Raw genomic sequence first — 23,062 nt, forward strand, 5'->3', positions numbered from 1 at the left:
TTTTCAAAATGACTCTCTACTTTTCATTCTTCTTTATAGCCATGTTATCAAGAATTATTTAGCTTTTACTCCATGGTTATCTGTTTCAGTGCTTACCACCTGGCTTTTACTTGATAACCTCCTTATGTTTAGATCTTTATTTAGATATGTCTCTCTATTGACTGCAGTACATTCTTCAGTACTTTTTTCAGAAAGGAAATAGACCTCTGCATATTCTGGACATTTATATTTCTGTTTCTGTTACGTTCACACCTAAATGACAGCTTATCTAAATTTTAAAAATTACATGAATCATGACTGTGTTCCTCAAAATTCTGTAGACTGTAATATAGTATTAGAGAGAGCTAAATGCTATAACAAGCTACTGAAATTCCAAGGTTAACACTTAGGCCATTTTAGGAGTCAGGGTCAGCCTTTTAGGAGATGATTCAGGAACCCAGACCCTTTCTACTGTCACCTGGGATCCTAGGCGATACCTTCTGCATCTGGCAGAAAAAGGGAGAAAGAGAAGAAAATAACAAATCTTGTAGCTGTCTTTGGGAGCCAGAAAAAAAAAATAGCATGTTACTTCCACCCACAGTCCATCAGCCAGAACTGGTCCATGGCCCACTAAATTGGAGCAAACTGGATATCTTTGTCTTTCAGTGTTTCCAGGAGGAAGGTGAAATGATTTGATGTACAGACTCTATGCCACATACTTGCCCATTGCTCTTCAGCGTGGGCAGAGACCTTAAAAGATATTTTAGTTTTTGTAACTACACATATCCACCTAGTTCTTTTTGTCTGTTTGATTATTTTTCCTTCTAGAGTGCTTTTAACACTTTATCTTTTAACTCAAAAATTTAGCCAGGCTGTGTGTAGAAGCAGTTCCCTTTAAATGTATTTTGCCTGCATATTTAGGCCGTTCTGCAAAATATATTTTCTTCAATTATGACTTTGATTGTTGCTTCTGAATAAGTCGTTCTGGTTTATTCCTCAGCAATACCTATAATTCCTAGATTGCATCTCCTTCTCTCTTCTCCATACCTATTATCTCCTCATCACTTTCATCTCCTTATTTTTTCCCCTCTGAAAACAAGGAGAATTTGTTCTTTTCATCAGTGATTTGAGTCTTAGCTGTGTTAACTCCTGCCTTTATTACCTTTATATAAATTGTATTTATTCTATTAGATTTAGGAATCCTTTAATTTTATTTTTATTTAATCATCTTATTTGCAATCTGCCTTCATCTCAACATGTTTTTCTTCTTATTGTTTTTATTTCTATGGTCTTTTTTATCTTGGATTCTTCATAACACTTTTCCTTCTGTTTATTAGTTTTTAAAAGTGGCATAAACCCCTTGATAGCTTACAGTGAATGATGTCAGATTCATGATCTCCAAAGAAGATCTAGCTTTGGGACCAGCGACCAGGCTTGATCACTCAAGAGCTTTTGTGCAGAAGAGTTTTATTAAAGTAAGAAAAGGAACAGAGAATTCTTCTGACAGACATCAGAAGGGGGACAGAGAATGCCCCCTTAGCTAGTCCTATCAGGGCCTTATATACTTTTTTCAGACCCACTCCCACAACAGTACATCTTAAATTAACAAGATTAGAGAAAACAATAGAAAGATCTTACCAGACCCACTCCCATAATATACATTTCAAGATGACAGGATTAGTCAGAAGGTTCTTGTTAAGGAGAAACATGATACAACAAGATACATTGTTATATAAACTAAGACAAAGGAAAATAGATAAGAATGTTTGTCCTTTTCTCCTTGAGAGCCCCACACCCTTTTTTCCTTCTCTAGGGCTCTGGACCCCTTTCTCCTCCTTGGGAATCCTGGACTTCTTATCAACCTACCTAGGAATTGACTCTCTCATTTCCCCCTTCTCTTTTAGGAGAATTATGTTGCCAAGGGAAAGGGGCATCATTTTCGTTCCATAACTACTTTCTGCTATTGAGGGGCATCTTCCCTATATTGTTGAGGCAACATATTCTCATACTGAGGGTCTCTGATCCAGGGGCCCCAGGATAGCTGGAGGAGGCTCTGGCACTCATAGGAGCCTGGACAACCATTTGGAACTTAAAAGCTTTCAAACAGTTAGAAACAAACACTGTTTTACAGTTACAGATGTAAGGCAAAATAGCCATTAAACCAAGTTAAAATCTAACCAAAATTAAGAGTTACATTATGTTCATAGTTAAATCAGTCCATCTTAGCACTGTTAGATGTCATCACAGAGTTTAAAAAGTCCTTTCCTTGAAGTGGAGAAACCCACGGCGGGAAGTATTCAATTAACGAGGAAGGGAGTGCTCCACAGATCCAGCAATTATGTCGAATGTGGAATGTGGCATAGGAATGAACCCGAGGCAGGAAGGCTCTGTCTGGAGGGTCAAACAGCAGACTCAAGACTTTTGGAGTCGGCAGAAGCAAACCCACATAGATTCTCAGGTCCGTCATGGTTCCTGGCTCAAACAGCAGCTTGTTTGACTCAAAGGCTGGGTCAGGAGTTAATCTCCTGATAATGTCTGTTGAAAAGCTAAAAGCTGAGTCACATAGTTAATTTTAAGGCTTCAGGATCTATAACAATATCTGTACACAAAAACAGTCTGTTATAGAGACAGTCCCTTCTTCTTAGGGGCAGTTTGAGTCCTCATTAAAGCTATGTGTAGAACTTTAAACCAACTGTCTTGTGTTTCCTGAGTTAGCTTACACAGATGGCTTTTAATAATGTCATCAGCCTTTTCAACCTTTCCTGAAGATTGGGGTCTCCAGGAACAGTACAAGGGATATTCTATTCCTAGAGCTTTTGACACTGCTTGAGTTACAGCAGCTTTAAAGACGGAGCCATTGTCTCTCTGAACTTTAGAGTTTAAGAGCCCACTTACATCATGAGAAGTCAGTACAGTAAGATTTTGCCTGTTAGTAAACTTATGAGCTTTAGGCATTAGCAAAACAATAGTAACAATTACCCTTAAGCCATGTGGCCATAGTCTTTTTTCAGTAACAAGTTAAACTCTGATCCTGTACCTGTACCCAAGCTCAAAGTTGAAGCCTGTAAGAGAGCAGTTTGAAGAGTCTTAAAAAGCCTTTTGATTCTCTGGGGACCAAACCAGATTGTCGGTTTGGGCCTACTGAGCCTCAGTTATAAGTTTATATAAAGGCTGGGCAAGTTCCCCATAACCTGGAATCCAAATGCAACAATAGCCTGTAATGCCCAAGAATCTTCTCAGTTGTCTTAAAGTCATATTTGGCTCATTTAGGAATTTTGGACAATAAAGTATAAGGATTAGACACTTATTATTTGTATATCTTGACCAAGTCTCCATTTATCATTTGACTTTTTTACACCCAAAATAGGAGTGTTGTATGAACTGTTACAGGGAATTAATAGCCCATGCCCCTTTAAATTCTCAAGGATGGGTTTTAGCCCTTCCTTAACACCTAAGGCTTTAATGGATACTGCTTTTGATCTGAAAATAGGTGAGGGTCTTTGAGCTTGATAAAGACAAGAATAGCATCTTGTGCTCAAGCCACAGTGTTTCCATCTGCCCACACTTTAGGATTTACATTTTATTAAATTAATGGGAGAGAAAGGGCAGGCTCCATATTCATGAATAAAGAGGTTTGGACCTTGCTCACTATATCCTTCCCCAGAAGGGGTGAGGGAGACTCTGGCCGATCAGAAACTCGTGAGAAAACAGCACAGATTCCCAGTTGCAGCTTAAAGGATGAGTGAAATAATAGCCTTTGGCTCATCCTTACAGTCCCATTGCAGTAGTGGATTGGGAGGAAAGCAAACGAGGGGCTTCAGTGTGCACAGAGAAAGTTGCCCCAGTGCGCAAAAGAATCAACTGATTGGCCCCCCACAGTTATTAATACCCAGGGCTCCACAGGTGTAATTAGGATGGAAGCTTGTGTGGGGACTCCCGGGTACTTTCAGTTGCGATTGCCTTTAGAGTCTGATGCCTGGGGCCTACACTTTGGAGGGCAGTCTCTCCACAGGTGTGGTTGTTGTACAGACTGGACATGGAGCCAGGGGCAGCTTAGATGCCCGAGGGCAATCCCACTTGAGATGCCTCTCCTTTCCACAGTAATAACAAGCCCACCCCTTTTCACCTGGGTTCCTCTGGGCACTTTTCCACAGGCTGTCTCAGAGTGGATCTAACAGCCATTGTTGGGGCTTTAGTCTTTTGCCAGGTTTTTTTTTTTTTTTTTCCTTCCTATTTTCCTCCTTGTATTCTTTACTATGGTATATGATCTGAGCCAGCTGTTCAGTTTTTTAAAGACTGATTTGGTCCAAATGCCTGCTTTCGTAACTCACGGCAGATATCTGGAGCTGACTGAGTGAGAAATCTACCTTTAAGATTATTCCTTCCCCTGTACTTTCTTGATCAACATCAGTAAACTTGCAGACAGCCTCTTGTAGTCTATCTAGGAATGAATCAGGAGTTTTCCTCTCTCTCTGTTCTTGGTCATCGAACTTCAGTTCAGTTCAGCCGCTCAGTTGTGTCTGACTCTTTGTGACCCCATGAATCGCAGCACACAAGGCCTCCCTGTCCATCACCAACTCCCGAGGTCTACTCAAACTCATGTCCATTGAGTCCGTGATGCCATCAAGCCATCTCATCCTCTGTCTTCCCCTTCTCCTCCTGTCCCCAATGCCTCCCATCATCAGGATCTTTTCCAATGAGTCAACTCTTCAATGACATGGGCAAAGTATGGAGTTTCAGCTTTAGCATCAGTCCTTCCAATGAACACCCAGGACTATCTCCTTTAGGATGGACTGGTTGGATCTCTTTGCAGTTCAAGGGACTCTCAAGAGTCTCCTCCAATGCCACAATTCAAAAGCATCAATTCTTCAGCGCTCAGCTTTCTTCACAAACCTAGCCTTGACTAGACAGACCTTTGTGGACAAAGTAATGTCTCTGCTTTTGAATATGCTATCTAGGTTGGTCATAACTTTCCTTCCAAGAAGTAAGCGTCTTTTAATTTCATGGCTGCAATCACCATCTGCAGTGATTTTGGAGCCCCAAAAATAAAGTCTGACACTGTTTCCACCGTTTCCCCATCTATTTCCTCTGAAGTGATGGGACCAGATGCCATGATCTTCATTTTCTGAATGTTGAGCTTTAAGCCAACATTTTCACTCTCCTCTTTCACTTTCATCAAGAGGCTCTTTAGTTCCTCTTGACTTTCTGCCATAAGGGTGGTGTCATCTGCATATCTGAGGTTATTGATATTTCTCCTGGCAATCTTGATTCCAGCTTGTCTTTCTTCCAGCCCAGCATTTCTCATGGTGTACTCTGCACATAAGTTAAATAAACAGACAATATACAGCCTTGATGTACTCCTTTTCCTATTTGGAATGAGTCTGTTGTTTCATGTCCAGTTCTAACTGTTGCTTCCTGACCTGCACATAGGTTTCTCAAGAGGCAGGTTGGGTGGTCTGCTATTCCTATCTCCTTCAGGATTTTCCACAGTTTATTGTGATCCACACAGTCAAAGGCTTTGGCACAGTCAATAAAGCCGAAATTTATATTTTTCTGGAACTCTCTTTCTTTTTCAATGACCCAGCAGATGTTGGCAACTTGATCTCTGGTTCCTCTGCCTTTTCTAAAACCAGCTTGAACATCTGGAAGTTCATGGTTCACGTATTGCTGAAGCCTGGCTTGGAGAATTTTAAGCATCACTTTACTAGCTTGTGAGATGAGTGCAATTGTGTGGTAGTTTGAGCATTCTTTGGCATTGCCTTTCTTTGGGATTGGAATGAAAACTGACCTTTTCCAGTCCTGTGGCCACTGCTGTTTTCCAAATTTGCTGGCATATTGGGTGCAGCACTTTCACAGCATCATCTTTTAGGATTTGAAATAGCTCAACTGGAATTCCATCACCTCCACTAGTTTTGTTTGTAGTGATGCTTTCTAAGGCCCACTTGACTTCACATTCCAGGACGTCTGGCTCTAGGTGAGTGATCACACCATCGTGATTATCTGGGTAGTGAAGATCATTTTTGTACAGTTCTTCTGTGTATTCTTGCCACCTCCTCTTAATATCTTCTGCTTCTGTTAGGTCCCTACCATTTCTGTCCTTTATTGAGCCCATCTTTGCATGAAATGTTCCCTTGGTATATCTAATTTTCTTGAAGAGATCTCCAGTCTCTCCCATTCTGTTGCTTTCCTCTATTTCTTTGCATTGATTGCTGAGGAAGGCTTTCTTATCTCTCCTTGCTATTCTTTCAAATTCTGTATTCAAATGGTTATATTCTTCCATTTCTCCTTTGCTTTTCGCTTCCTTTCTTTTCACAGCTATTTGTAAGGCCTGCCCAGACAGCATTTTGCTTTTTTGCATTTCTTTTCCATGGGGATGGTCTTGATCCCTGTCTCCTATACAATGTCACGAACCTCCATCCATAGTTCATCAGGCACTCTGTCTATCAGATCTAGTCCCCTAAATCTATTTCTCACTTCCACTGTATAATCATAAGGGATTTGATTTATGTCATGCCTGAATGGTCTATTGGTTTTCTCTACTTTCTTCAATTTAAGTCTGAATTTGCTAATAACGAGTTCATGATCTGAGCCACAGTCAGCTCCTGGTCTTGTTTTTGCTGATTGTATAGAGCTTCTCCATCTTTGGCTGCAAAGAATATAATCAATCTGATTTCGGTGTTGACCATCTGGTGATGTCCATGTGTAGAGTCTTCTCTTGTGTTGTTGGAAGAGGGTGTTTGCTATGACCAGTGCATTCTCTTGGCAAAACTCTATTACCCTTTGCCCTGTTTCATTCTGTACTCCAAGGCCAAATTGGTCTGCTATTCCAGATGTTTCTTGACTTACTATTTTTGCATTCCAGTCCCCTATAATAAAAAGGACATCTTTTGGGGGTGTTAGTTCTAAAAGGTCTTGTAGGTCTTCATCAGTTCAGTTCAGTTCAGTTCAGTTGCTCAGTCGTGTCCAACTCTTTGCGACCCCATGAATTGCAGCACGCCAGGCCTCCCTGTCCATCACCAACTCCCGGAGTTCACTCAGACTTGCATCCATCAAGGCAATGATGCCATCCAGCCATCTCATCCTCGGTCATCCCCTTCTTCTCCTGCCCCCAATCCCTCCCAGCATCAGGGTCTTTTCCAATGAGTCAACTCTTCGCATGAGGTGGCTAAAGCACTGGGGTTTCAGCTTTAGCATCGTTCCTGCCAAAGAAATCCCAGGGCTGATCTCCTTCAGAATGGACTGGTTGGATCTCCTTGCAGTCCAAGGGACTCTCAAGAGTCTTCTCCAACACCACGGTTCAAAAGCATCAATTCTTTGGCGCTCAGCCTTCTTCACAGTCCAACTCTCACATCCATACATGACTACTGGAAAAATCATAGCCTTGACTAGACGGACCTTAGTCGGCAAAGTAATGTCTCTGCTTTTGAATATGCTATCTAGGTTGGTCATAACTTTTCTTCCAAGGAGTAAGTGTCTTTTAATTTCATGGCTGCAATCACCATATGCAGTGATTCTGGAGCCCCCCAAAAATAAAGTCTGACACTGTTTCCACTGTTTCCCCATCTATTTCTCATGAAGTGATGGGACCGGATGCCATGATCTTCATTTTCTGAATGTTGAGCTTTAAGCCAACTTTTTCACTCTCCTCTTTTACTTTCATCAAGAGGCTTTTTAGTTCCTCTTCACTTTCTGCCATACAACTTCAGCTTCTTCAGCATTACTGGTTGGAGCATAGGTTTGGATTACCGTGATATTGAATGGTTTGCCTTGGAAATGAACAGAGATCATTCTGTCATTTTTGAGATTGCATCCAAGTATTGCAGTTTAAAGTCTTAGTGGGCACTTGCTTGAGTCCTTCAAAAATACATCTGGCAACTGGTACTTATCCCACCTTTTTTTAGACATATTATAGTCCCAGTCTCGCTCTGCCGTGGGAACTGCTTGGCTCCCAATAGGGAGGAGGACTATTTCGTGTTTCCTCTTTTCCTTTGTCTCATGTTCAAGCCATTCATCTCCAAAAGTAGTAGCTTCTCCCAAAACCTGAGCTCTTGAGTTAGGAGTCAGCATCTGTCCCAAGACACACATTACATCTCTCCAAGTAAGGTCATAAAGTTAGTCCTGTGAGGGCTTCTATGAATTGGGACTGTCTGAGTTTCTACCAAGACTGAAGTAACCCCTTCTAGAAGGGTGCTCTGACTCAGCCTATTCAGTTGGGAGCCCCAGATACAGGGACAAAGTAAGAGAACAGGTGGCAGCTGAAGGTTTCACACCCAAACCTGCACCCGTAGGACATGAGTCAGGCATGTCTCACAGAGAGACAAAGAACAACACATAAAGCACTTCTACCCATTTCCCTTATTTTCTATACAGACTGTCTAGTTGTAAAACAGTAATAATTGAGATCCTTCAGCAAGTCAGCATTCCCCATCACCAAAGGATACTGTGGCCATTCGGTATCACAAAAGAAGACCAGGCATGTCTTTTTAAACTCTGGGGATCAAACTTGGCCCGGCTTTTTTTCTTTCTTTTTAATACATTTTAAAGGAGTGGTTCTGGAACTGCTACCTCCCATCTGTAAGAGAGAAAAAAGCACATCCACAGCTGTGGCTTTTTTTCCACCAGAAGTGTCCTTCCCTTCTGTAGATCGGAGTGTAGACAGACTCTCCACCAAAGCTTTCCTTCTCTGGTCGGACTTAGTCTGTCCCTTACCAATGCAGGCATCTTACTTGTCCCTTCCGGTTCTACCACTGAGATGTGGTGGAGATGCATCAGGGATAGACCTGATGGCATCACAGATTGATTTAGTTCCATACCACCAAGACCTTTGTTTGGTTTGCCCTTTTCCTCTGATGCCACTCAGGGTGGAGCAGAGGTGCTTTCTGGAATGCCTCCCAAACTAATGCTACTAGGGGAAGTATCCACCTTTCATGTACCTATGCACATCAATGAGTACAGTCCTGACTGCAGTAGAACTGGTGAGTCATTAAGGTCAAACAACAACCAAGATGTCCCTTCAGAGTGTCACCACACCAGTATAAGTAATAGCAAAAGAGATTGTGGCGGGTTGGCCAGCAAGGAAAGAGTGATTTTTGTCCTTAAGCTACTAAAGCCAATCCTTCCAGTTCATTTCCACAGCTTCCACAAAAGAAATACCTAAGGAGTTGAGACAGAAGCCATCAGAGTCTTCTCTGTTCTGCTAAGGGCTAGCGCTACCAAAGAAAGAAGCTCATTGCATTTCCAATCTGACCAGATGCTGCAATTCCCTATCTGTGTCCTCAAAAACCTCATGGTCACCAGCAGTGCTTCTATCCACATAGATAGGAGACAGAGCCATGACAGAGATTCACTTTCAAATCGCTGGCCCCTGAGGCAGGCAGCCAAGAGAGTGACCTCTAGCCTGAAAGATGTTCCTGGAGCTAGAGTTCCACCCTGCTCCCAAATGTGCTCTTAGTAACTTTCTAGCAAGACTTGCCTAGTCTAGCAAGGCTAAGCACTTTCATACATGGGGTCTAAGTAAAAGTACATAATAACAGCAAGGATCACAAGTCCCTTGAAAGTCTATGATGTGACAAATTAGGTTCGTAGTTCTAATTTCCCAGGCAACTATGAAGTGGTCAAAGATACCAAGAAAAGCTGACTGAGAAAGGAAAATTTGGTCCACACACTTTGCCCATTTCTGGTCACTCCCCTCGCAAGGACTTTGGGTGTCTCTTGGCATTGGCAGGTCGGTATAAACCCCAATAAGGCTCCCCTACTGAAAGCAGGGCTTCCCTGGTGGCTCAGATGGTAAAGCATCTGCTTGCAATGTGGGAGACCTGGGTTCTATCCCTGGTTCGGGAAGATGTCCTGGAGAAGGAAATGGCAACCTACTCCAGTACTCTTGCCTAGAAAATTCCATGGATAGAGAAGCCTGGTAGGCTACAGTCCATGGTATTGCAAAGAGTCAGACACAACTGAGCAACTTCACTGGTTCATTGGTTTAGTCATTTTGAGGCACCAAGAAATCACAGAGCAGGGCTCATCATTTGCTTCACATAGGGCATGTCATTCATTCACACAAGCACACCAAAGAGTTAGTAAAGTAAAGCAGAATATGTGTATACTAAGAAAGCAGAGAGGCTACAGCTCTGGGTGTTCTTACTTTGTCCTGAAGATCCCAGATGAACCCCAAGATGATAGCTTATGGTGAACAATGTCAGATTTGTGATCTCTGAAGAAGATTTAGCATCAAGACCAGGGACCAGACTTGATCACTCAAGAGCTTTGGTGGAGCAGAGTTTTATTAAAATAAGAAAAGGGACAGAGAAAGCTTCTGATATAGACATCAGAAGGGAGATGGTAAGTGCCTCCCTCGCTAGTGTTAGCAAGGGAATTATATACTTTTTAAATTAGTATTACAATAAATCAAAAGAATGTCTCAAGTTTGTGAAAATTTTACCAGATCCAGTCCCATAATTTATATTTTAGGATAACAGGATTAGAACTTAACAATAGAAAGATCCTACCAGATCCATGAAGCCTTTGACTGTGTGGATCACAATAAACTGTGGAAAATTCTGAAGGAGATGGGAATACCAGACCACTTGACCTGCCTCTTGAGAAACCTGTGTGCAGGTCAGGAAGCAACAGTTAGAACTGGACATGGAACAATAGACTGTTTCCAAATAGGAAAAGGAGTACGTCAAGGATGCATATTGTCACCCTGCTTATTTAACTTCTATGCAGAGTAAATCATGAGATATGCTGGGCTGGAGGAAGCACAAGCTGGAATCAAGATTGCTGGGAGAAATATCAATAACCTCAGATATGCAGATGACACCACCCTTATGGCAGAAAGTGAAGAAGAACTAAAGAGCCTCTTGATAAACATGAAAGAGGAGAGTGAAAATGTTGGCTCAAAGCTCAACATTCAGAAAACTAAAATCATGGCATCCAGTCCCATCACTTCATGGCAAATAGATGGGGAAACAGTGGAAATAGTGTCAGACTTTATTTTGGGGGGCTCCAAAATCACTGCAGATGGTGACTGCAGCCATGAAATTAAAAGATGCTTACTCCTTGGAAGAAAAGTTATGACCAACCTAGACAGCATATTGAAAAGCAGAGACATTACTTTGTCAAAAAAGGTCCACCTAGTCAAGTCTATGGTTTTCCCAGTAGTCATGTATGAATGTGAGAGTTGGACTGTAAAGAAAGGTGAGAGCCAAAGAATTGATGCTTTTGAACTGTATGTTGGAGAAGACTCTTGAGAACTCCTTGGACTGCAAGGAGTCCCTTGGACCAATCCTTCTTAAAGGAGATTGGTCCTGGGTGTTCATTGGAAGGACTGATGTTGAAGCTAAAACTCCAATACTTTGCAAAGAGCTGACTCATTTGAAAAGACCCTGATTCTGGGAAAGATTGAGGGCAGGAGGAAAAGGGGACGACAGAGGATGAGATGGTTAGATCATCATTAACGCAATGCACATGGGTTTGGATAGGCTCTGGCAGTTGGTGATGGACAGGGAGGCCTGGCATGCTGTGGTTCATGGAGTCACAAAGAGTCAGACAAGACTGAGTGACTGAACTGAACTGAACTGAACCAGATCCACTCCCATAATTTACATTTTAAGATATCAGAGTTAGTCAGAAAGTTTTCAGGAAAGAGAAACTGTCCTCAAGCAGGATACATTGTTGTGATATAATCCCTAGTACAGAGTTTAAACATTGTTTGTTGTGTAATCATCAGTTCCAGGCTTAAAGAAAAAAACCATTTTATGTGACTAAGACTAAGGAATGTAGAGGGAAAAAAAAGTTTGTCCTTTCCTCCTCCTTGAGAATTCCAGACCCCTCTCTCCTCCTTAGGGACCCCGGACTTCTTATCAAACTTCCTAGGAATTGACTCTCTCACCCCCAGACCAATGGTTGTCATCAGAGAGGACATGCGGTTTGCCCTGGGCCTTGCATACTTCTCAGCTAGTAGGGTTGTAGAGAGTTTCAACACAAACAGCAAATTGTAAGGCTCACGCTATCATGTCCTAGCAATACTCAACAGAATATCACATTGCTCAACCTTAGAGAGACGAAAAACCTCTGACACTAATCACATCATTGCACACACTGGCATCCTTGACAGAAACACAAACTCTAAACGCGTGGAAGGCTATACACCAGCAAATCAGCACCTGGACACTTGTGAAAGCCTCTTCTTAGATACAGCGCTACGAGACATGTGACAGCAACTAGTCCCAATTCCAGGGCCCCAAGGTCAGTGAGGCAGAGGTTTTATTGAGTCTTCACAGAAAACCAAGGCACTTTCTCGGGGTCCAAGAGGACTTCCCCCAACAACTACATCCTTCAAATTCAGCAGAGAAGAGTGGATTGGTTCCTCTGGCGACAAATGGACATCTGTTACCAATGCCATGCTTGAGTAGGTCTTAAATGTGCTGCTCCTGTAGTACCACACACCATTTTCATGTATCTTATTGATTACAATGTATTAAGGTATTTCTTAATCTCACAGGGAGGAAACTAATGTTATAAAATCTGCCTTACCACCCCCAAATAAGATTTTCTAATCTCAATTTTAGCCAAAATCTTTTTTTCTGATTTCTAGATGCAAAACAGGTGCTATATTTATCACTTGTCAGTCACTGTTGAATGGATGGATGGATAGATGGATGGGTGAATGAATGAATGAGTTTGGAAACAAACCAACAACCCAACCAATTCTGCCTGAGTATAATGATGAGAATTGACTCCCCTTATTTTTCTCTGTTTTGAGAGGAGTCCAGTACTCAGAAATTTCTCTTGTTGCAAATGTTAAGAAGGCTACTCATGGGGGACATGCCCTGAGTCCCATCACACTAGACCGTGCAGGAAGTTGGGCCAGCTGTTGCCAGCCTGCTGCCCCAGCCCCACTTCTAGCCTTTGCCAGCCATGGCTGCTACCTCCCTGAATCTCCACTGCCATCCATCCTGCTGCTGCCACACCCACTCCTCATAGCTCTGTCCTGTCAGTCTCCTGGTAGGGGGAGGCTCCTTGTCCCTCCCCACCCTGGTTATCAGCTAAGGACCTTCCTCCTGCTCTTTTCTCTCTCTGTCTTTTGGAGAATGGGAGAGGGGAGACTTGCTGCAGATATAGACACCCCCAGGTCTAGAGACATGAAAACCAGAGCAAATATTGGGGTCAAGATCAGAGACTCCCAGTGAAGAACAACATGCTCTGTAAAAATGGCAGATTCTCAGCTACTGAGCTTCTGCATCTGACAGCTAAATATGTGATCAAGGTGACAAGGTGACATGATGACAGGTGTCTCTGACATAAATACCAGCCAGAATGTAATAAGGATGTTGCCTAACCACCAGCAAAGTCCCAGGCAGGATGCCCTACAGGATACAAACCGAAGATCAGACAGGCAGCCCTGGTTCCTGATCAAGGTCACCCCTGCACAGGGCCAGGTAATGAGTCCTGAGAGCTGCAGAGAGTGGCAGGTCTCTGAGCAGGTGTGTGCAGTACTAACAAGGGAGAAGGAAGACTGACATGTAGCCCCAGGTCTGTCACTAACTGGCTGTGCAGTCTCAGGCAAGTGTTTGCTTCCCTGGGCCTTCATATGTTGTCCTGTGAAATGGGATAATAGTAATTTGTTCTCTTTCTTTCACTGATGGTGCATTCTCAGTCGTGTCCAACTCTGTGACCCCATGACTGTAACCCACCAGGCTCCTCCGTCCATGGAATTTCTTTCATTAGGACCCACCTAGTGCCTGTCATGCATGCCCCTCAACCCATCCCTGGAGCTAATTAACCACAATCTCCAGGTGGACCCCTGCCCAGGACTGGCAGCCAAGTGTGCCTTCAGTGAGCACCATTAGAAGAACTCTAATTTTTTTTTTTTTTGGCCATGCTATGTGGCATGATGGATCTTTGTTCCCTGACCAGGGATCAAAACCGCACCCTCTGCACTGAAAGCACAGATTCCTAACTACCGGACTGCCACAGAAGTTCCTAAAAACTCTAAACTGGTAAGACTTGTGATTACAGTAACTCTGATGTCTAACTGCATACATATACTGACTAATTTAGCTCTCAGAGATAAGTACTGTCATTATTCCCACCATCCTTATTTTGCATGAGGAAACCAAGGAACAGAGGATGTAGCAACCGCCCAAGGTCTCACACTGGTAAGGAGTAAAGCTGAGCTAGACCACACTGACTTGGTGCCTGAGACTCAATGGATATCAGATTTTCTGATGACCTAGCTCCCAGGTGGTGCCCCAACTGCAGTTCCTGAGTTTCTGCTTCTTCCACAAGTGTTAGTCATTCAGTCATGTCTGACTCTTTGCGACCCCATGGACTGTAGTCTACCACACTCCTCTATCCATGGGATTTGCCAGGCAAGAAATACTAGTGGGTTGTCATTTCCTTCTCCAGGGGATCTTCCCAACCCAGGAATCAAACCCGGGTCTCCCACATTGCAGGCAGGTTCTTTACCGTCTGAGCCACCAGGGAAGCCTTCTTTCACACAACATGCTCCTACCTCATATTCCACATGGAGTGGATGAACTGCATTCTTATTCCCTACAGCTGTCACTCTGTAACATGCCCAGCATCCCTATTCCTGGGAGTCCTGCCCAGGACTATCACGAGGCTGTTACCTGTGGTCAATCTTCCTTGTACTGCCCCCTCCCCAGCTGGAAGCTGCTCCAGGCAGGGCCTGGACCTAATCCATCTCCACATGCAGGGGCTATTTCAGCATGGCCCAGAGAAGGCACTTAGTTAAGGCAACTCACCTGGCTTCAGACACTCATGGTTCCTCCACCTGTGATCACCGCTAATGTTGGTGGCCCACCTGGACCCCAATTTACGATGGCCTGTACGTGAAAGTCCTTTACATCCAAACAGCAGACAGACACCCTTAGGATCAGACACCTCTAGTTTTATATCCTGTCTCTTCCATTTCATCTGTTCTTTTGAGTTTTTTTTTTCTTTTTTGAAGGTAAAATGTACATATGAGATGCATAGATCTTGAGTGCACAAATTCAGTGAGTATCACGAAATATACACAGCCATGTGACAAGTGTCTCTATCAAGGTATGGAACATCTCCATCACCCCGGAAATTTCCCTCCTGTCCTCCTCCAGTCAGTACCCGCCTCCCATAAGTAACCATAATTCTGAAATTTATCACTGTAGATTTGTTCTATTTTTGAACTTCATCAACTTTAAATTTTATAGAAACTTGGCTTTTGCATCAGGCTTCTTTTCCTCAACATATTGTTGCTTTTTTTTTTTAATTTTCATCTTTGTTGTTTCTTTTTGATTGCTGACTAGTATGCCATCATATATGGGGAGATCTTGTATCATTTACTTTGTAATCTTAGCAGTTATAGGAATCTTCCCATTCATTCACTCATTTATCCACTCTTTTAACAAGAATTTACCCTCTGCCTCAGTTTTACTTTCTTTAATTTCATACTGACAATACTTGCTGTTGTCTCAGCATTTAACCAAAATTAAAGAGCCAGTAGAAACCTATGACTTAGGAGACAAATGACTTATTATACATTCCAATCCTGGTTTTAGCCTGCACTCACTGGACATAGTGTTTAACCTCTCAGACAAAGTGTTTAACCTCTCTGTGCTTCAGTTCTCTTCTGTGCAAAAGGATTATCTGAGGATTCCCAAGCACAGAGTTACTATTCATAAAGTTCTTGGAGCAGTGCCGAATATGCTGTACGTGCGCCGTTATGTAAGAGTCTGCTATTGTTACCAGCAGCAAAACAGGCCACAGTGCACAGCATGTGCTCAGGCGCTTCCGTCATACCCGACTCTGTGTGACTTTATGGACTGAAGCCCGTCAGGCTCTGCTGTCCATGGAATTCCCCAGGCAAGAATACTAGAGTGGGTTCCCATGCCCTTCTCCAGGGGATCTTCCTGACCCAGGAAATGGACTGGGGTCTCCTACACTGCAGGCAGATTCTTTACCAACTGAGCTACCAGGGATGCTCACACTAGCATTTAATTTAGTGCTATGAGAATGACACCAATCCCTCAGCCACTGTACTAAATCAACAGAGCTCTCTACCTGAACAAAGGTGACCGACTTGCCCTGGGACTTACCTGGTTAGCTCTGAAAATCCCAGGAACATTTCCTTAGTCTCAGGCAAACCAGGACAGTTAATCATTCTAATCTGAACCTCATTCTTCTTATCTGTGAAATGGGCATCATATACTGTGCTACCTTTTTCATACAATTGCTGAAAAAGCCAAATGCAATGTCTTTGGAAGTGCTCTAAAAAAGCAATGGGGTTTTCTGCTAATTGGATTGACTGTTTGTTTCTGGATACTAGAAATCACCCTAAACCTTGAATTTAATTTTGAATTCAAACCTTAAAGTCCATCTTGAATTTGTCACAGCTTCTCTGTTTCCAAGCTGAGTGGCACTCAGCCCTGTCCCTTCTCTGAGACTCAGCTTCCTCATCTGTAAAATGGGAATTACCATGACCAGCCCACAGAGTTGCTGTTAAGTTGCGTATGAGGAAACACTGTCAGTACTGAAACATGGAACAGGCTTCCCCAGTGGCTCACCGGTGAAGAATCTGCCTCCAATGCAGAAGCCACAAGAGACACTGTTTGGGAAAATCCCTTGGAGGAGGGCATGGCAACCTACTCCAGTATTCTTTCCTGGAGAATCCCATGGGACAGAGGAGCCTGGCAGGCTACTGTCCATAGGGTCTCAAAAGGGTTGGAAACCACTTAGCACATACGCACTGAAACGTGGGATATAAATCAAACATCAGTTAGTATGGTTAGTGTGGTACAGGGGTCCATGGTGGGGCACAACTCTCTATCCAAGAAAATCACTCCAAACTGCCACCAGACTGCCACCTTCTCTAATCTCACTGATGTTGCTGTCTGAACACAGGCCACCCCGGAGCCACCTTCCTGGAGCCCAGCAGACTCTCAGCCGGGGTCTGGTTTCCTGGTGTCTCTCCTGACCTGGACCCTGACAGGCCCTGCAATCTCCAGGGCCTGAGGAGGGTGCCCTGGACTCAGCCTCACAGCCCTCCTATCTGCTCCTCCACCAAACCCCAAAGCCAAGAGAAATGACTGCTGGAATCACGAGGCCTCGGCAGTAATCAGCGTGTGCAGCCCGAGGTAATGGAATAACTCTGATGCAATTATATATTGATTGCAAGTATTATGGCTGCTCCTGATTGCTTCTTATTGATACAAATCCACTGGGCTGCCTACTTGGATAAAGCCAAGTGAGAACAAGGCGAGATGGGGGAGGAAAACGGGAGAAGGTGAGAGGAGAAGGAGAGATGGGGAGAAGGAAGAAGAAACAGAACCATGTTTCAGAGGACCCTCTGAAGAGGAAGGTTAGGAAGGAAGGCCGCCCCTGCCCCACAGCCCAGCGGGACTGGCAGGAAAGAAAACCAAAGACAGTGAATCAACTGGGGGTGTGTCCAAACTGCGAGCAGACAATGGCACCCCACTCCAGGACTCGCCTGGAAAATCCCATGGACAGAGGAGCCTGGTAGGCTGCAGCCCATGGGGTCGCTAAGAGTTGGTCACTACTGACTGACTTCACTTTCACTTTTCACTTTCATGCATTGGAGAAGGAAATGGCAACCCACTCCAGTGTTCTTGCCTGGAGAATCCCAAGGACAGGGGAGCCTGGTGGACTGCCGTCTATAGGCTCGCACAGAGTTGGACACGACTGAAGTGACTTAGCAGCAGCAGCAGTGTCCAAACTGGGGTCAAGGAGGCATGAAGGAGCCATGATGCAGAGGGCCAGAGGTCGTCCAAGACATCTATCCCCAGTGAAGGCGGAACATACATTTTTTGTTTCACCTCCAAAACCATAAACAAGGGTTCTTTTTAACGTCTAGCTAGGAGACTTCCCTGGTGGCCCAGTGCCTAAGACTGCATGCACCGAATGCAGGGGCCCCGGGCTCAGTCCTTGGTCAGTGAACGAGATCCCACATGCTGCAACTAAGAGTTTATGTGCGGCAGCAAAGATCCCACATGCTGCAACCAAGACCCAGTGCAGCACAATAAATAAATATTTTTTAAAATTTAAATAAAATTTATCTAATGCCACATGTTTTGCATTTTTGTACTTTTGGGTGGTGATTTTGCTGTCTAAAATGGCCCCAAGCATAGTGCTAGAGTGTAGCCTAGGGTTCTAAAGCGCAAAGAAGGCTGTGATGCACCCTGCGGAGAAATTAACTGTGTCTGATAGGCTTCGTTCAGGCCTGAGATGTAGTGTGTTGGCTGTGAATTTAACGTTAATGAATCAAAAGTGTATTTTTAAGATGTCTTTGAACAGAAACACACCTAAATTAAGCTTACATAGTGATCAGTTGATGAAAATATTGTGACCAGAGGTTGACAGGAAACTAGCCTTGTATTTGCCCTGGAAACAGCAGCTCTATACTCACTAATTCAATGTGCACAGCGATATGATAGACACTGCCTACCTTCTTAGCAGGAACCAACTGTACACCCATACATAACAGAACAAAAACAAGGTTACCCTGTTCAGTTCTAGTTTCAAAAAGAAAGGAAGGCTTGAACCCTCCTATAAATAACTAAAAGAACAGTTTCATACCTGATATTTCAAAGCTGATAACTGAAGATTTATCATGTTCTTGGGACACAGGATAATCATATAAGAAACCTGTTGTTTGTCCACCAAGAACAGACTAACTATACACTTGGTAACTTTGCAAATCTTGTGCTTTTTTTCCCCCTCTAAATAGATGTCATAATTTGTATTTGACAAGTTGGTCCTTGTAAAACCTCCTCTGCAAGCAAACTTCCTTTCTTATCCGAATGCTTTCAGTGCTGTGTCTCTGAGTCTTCCTTCTATTCTTACTAGTTTGGAGGGGGTGAGGCCAAATTAGTGAAAAGCTCATACCAGTGTTGCCCAACTATGTCCCAGACAGTAGTCAGCAGGCACTTGTATGCTCACAGGGCCTGCGAGGCTGCCATGTTCTTCCTATTTTTCCTCATCACACTCTGGGCAATGTCTTATATGGTAGGGGCTTTCTATGCAGAAGCATGTCAGAGTCAGGGGCCTTGGTTGCAAGCAACAGAAACTAACCCAGTTAAATTAAACAATTATTGTAATGCTACCAAGTAGCTCACAGAATTAACAGAAGAAAATGAGTGAGAATCAGAAGCAACTACTCAAGGGACCAAGCAGCTAGGATTCTTCCCCGCAGGGCTGCAGGTAGAACATCGCAAAGGCCATGGGTACCCCTGCTTCTGCTGCCTGTATATAGATGCTGCTGAAGTGCTGGTGCTGACTGCAATCAGCTTCAAACTTTCCCTGCTTATTTGCAGCTCTTTCTCCAAATTTCAAGTCCCAAAATGTGTGCTCAGTCGCTAAGTCATGTCTGACCCTTGGTAACCCCATGGTCTGAAGCCCACCAGGCTCCTCTCTCCATGGGATTTTCCAGACAAGAATACTGGAGTGGGTTGCCATTTCCTCCTCCAGAGGATCTTCCCAATCCAGGGACAGAAACTGCACCTCCTGTCTCCTGCATCTCAAGTCCCAAATGGCAGCATCCAATTGCCCAGAGGCCAGTGTCCACAGCCCAGTTGCCCAGGCCTGTATGTCCAGGTCTAGACTTGGTACTGAGAGGGTTCAACACATGTACCTCTTGTAAAAATGTTCTTCAAACTCCCTTCTTATGGAAGTTTGGGAGAAAATGGACACATGTATGTTTGGCTGGGTCCTTTCATTGTCCACCTGAAACTATCACCACATTGTTCATCAGTTATACCCCAATACAAATAAGTTTTCTTCTTAATTTTTTTTAAAGTAAAAGACGAAAACATTCTCCAACTTCCATGGGAGGAGGCTGGGCTTGTCCTGCCACCAAGTTGATTTGGAGTTGCCAGTGAGGATAAGATGGATAAGTTGAGAAAAATTGGAGAAAGAAGTGGCATCACTGGGAAATTGCTTAAATGTAGAGAGCGGTAGAGATCAGGACCCAGGGTAGGGACAATTCCTGAGTCAGAGAACACCAAAAGAAGGCAACAGCAAAGCAAACAGCTCAGTGTGGACAAATTGAATGTGCGATGCCTGTAGCCGTTCAGTAGGCATTCTGCAAACTCCCAAGTTCTATGCATTTGGAAAGGATTCTATTAATATTATTGATGCTATCACTATTATTAAATATTAATGAAATTGGCTTCCAAAGACAGAATCACTCCAATGAAGTGGGAATACACCTTTGCTTTTTGCCAACAGACAAGAAGTGAAGATTTAACTTTCAATCTTTTTCTCCTTCTTTCGCTTTGGCTGCCAGGTCACACAGAGCATGGCCAGGAGTTCAGGGCAGGGCTGCCCAAGACAACATGCCAATTTTCAAATAGGTAAATAAAAGCCCGTGATACACATAAATCGGCAACCAGATTCAAGGCTGTTTTATTTTAAGGTTCTGTCTACACTGGGAGACCATCTGGTGACCAAACAGAAGAAGTGGCGTTTGCTTGGATGGTTCCAGTGATGAGGGAGATGCCAAGACTCTGGATCAGTTTGATCTCTCTACACATCAACCCATAGCCTCCCTGCCTCTCAGCTGTGAGGTTTCCATGGCTCACATTTGGTGGGTTTGAGCCCAGAAGTGTGGCATCCTTGTAAAGATGGAACACTTTAATTTGCCAGGATCATTCTGACGCAAATATTGTAATGCTCAGCTTTCTCAAACCATGTGCCGGGAGTTCTGTCTCAGAAAATAGAATGCCTCTTTTAGGGGAGAATGGATACATATGTATGTATGACTGAGTCCCTTTGTGGTCCATCTGAAACTGTCACAACCTTGTTAATTGGCTATACTCCAATTTTTAAAAAGAAAAGAAAATATGTTGCCCCTGGCACTGAGGAAAGAATATAGGGAGTCAGAACACCTGATACCAGCATTCTGGTTTTACTACTGTCTGACCTTCAGCACATTTTAAATTTTTTCTAAACTGAACCTCGGTTCCCTCCTGTGTAAAATGGGACTTCCACTACCTACCTGTGTTACAGGAGGTCTGTCAGAATGAAACAAGGGTAAAGAGACATGCACTAAAGTATCATATATATATTATTAACTCACCCAGTGATTGTTCATCTCCAACCCATTCATGCTTCCTATTCAATCTCTCCCTCTCATAATAACCTTTTTGACAAGTACATGCATTGAACCCTTCCAATACAATTATCACTGCAGTGAGCTAGGAAGAGAGCATGGCAATATGTTAAACAAGGATGGAAAGTTCCAGAAGAGCCAATGTCCCACATTCATGACTCTCCAGAAAAAAAAAAAAAAGAGAGAGAGATGGGCAGGAGAATTCTGTCACATGCCTGCTCTTGTCTTAGGAGAATTGATGCATCTTGTTTTACAGACCTGTTTCCAGAACAGAAGAACTTATTTAATTGCCTGCCCTTTTTTTCCTTTTAATTCTGTAGTGTAGCCTGCAGCCTAATAGTAAGTAGAGTGTATCTTTAACGAAGCCAGTAAATAATTTTTTTTAAAGAAGAAGTGTCTGATTTACTGGGAAAATACAGCGCTCTATAAATTCAAGATACTGCTTTACAACTGCTTGCCCACCATGGCCCACGCTTCCTTGGTAGAGGGCCATTTCTGCACATCAGATCTTCGGTGATTTACAGGAGGACGGGGGGGACTTTTAACTCAGTTCAGGCCTTTTAACTCAGTTGCATGCCACCAGGCAAAATAAATGGGAGGTTCTAAAAATTAATGAAAGATCGTGTGCATGAAAGGATGCAGTATACAGCAGACACTCAATAAAGGCTTGTTTAGTTCCTTCTTGGCTGTCTTTTCTTTATTGGACTGAGAGTCCCCAGCTGCATGAAGTAGCAGACATTTCATCAGTGTTTGTACACATCCTCTCTGTGGGCTAAATACTGAGCAAATCAGCTTTTAAAATAAATACTACCTCCATTTATTTTGCAAAAGACTTGCTGACAAGACACCCAGCAGCATCTGAAATTTCATCTAAACAAAGAGGGCAGGGACAAGGAGCTCTATTTTTCCCATTCCGAGCTTCCCACTGCATTCCTCCCACACTCACGCAGGCACACACATCCCAGCACATGTGCGCCACCGCGATAAGGAGGCTTTCAAACGCGCAATTCATCACCTTGGCCCCGGATGGAAGGAGAATATGTGTGTGTGTGTGTGTGTGTGTGTGTGTGTGTGTGTGTGTGTGTGTGAGAGAGAGAGAGAGCGTGTGTGAGCATGCACGTGTGTCACACTCTCGCACGCACGCGCTCCCAAGGGCCTTTGTAGCCCCTCCTCTGACACAATGGAATGAAAGCGCAGAGCTCACAAAGGGAGAGGAAAAGGAAGGGAAGTGAAGAAAAGTGTCCACTTGGGCTGCCGCCGGTTGATTCTGGCTGCTCCATCTGAGCCCGTTAACCAGTTAACGATATGATAAAGAACAGCAAGAAAGGAGAGAAGCTTCCAGCCTGTAGCCCTGATGCAGGAGAAAACAAACATTAATCACAGCAGTCCCCGTGAGAGCAGGGGTTGTGCCCTGATGCTCTTTAGTGGGGGATTCATGAAGTCATGAAGTCCGCGGAGGCAGCCAGGATGCTAATATTCTTTCCCAGAATCCTCCGGGACCCTCAGGCCAGCCCTGGCCAGTGAGACTCAGCCTCAACAGGCATCCGTGCACGTGCGCACACACACAGACACACACTCTCCAGACCCCACCTCGGCTTCACTCCCAGAGCTAACCACTCACTCTTTTTGGCAGAGTTCTTGGGAAAGTGGGAATTAAATGAATCCACATTTATGGAGATCCACTTGGTGCCAGGCACTTCCATTAGGTTACTTAGTGTAAGCCTCACAAGAGCACTGGGAAAAATATTTTTCTGGTTATTACTCCATGTGTAGAGATGCTGAAAACTAAGACGCAGAGAAGGGGTGTGGTTTTGGTTTCCTGGCACACTCAGCTGGTAAGTGGTGAATGGAGAATCCAAATGTAGGTGGGTTATTTTTGTGTTTTACAGCACAACTGGCATTCACTTTCTGCCACAGATTCCTGGATCCTATATGATACAAGAGTTCTGGATGGGG

The sequence above is a fragment of the Oryx dammah genome, unplaced genomic scaffold (assembly GCF_014754425.2).
Source record: "Oryx dammah isolate SB20612 unplaced genomic scaffold, SCBI_Odam_1.1 HiC_scaffold_1, whole genome shotgun sequence".
Taxonomy (NCBI): Eukaryota; Metazoa; Chordata; class Mammalia; order Artiodactyla; family Bovidae; genus Oryx; species Oryx dammah.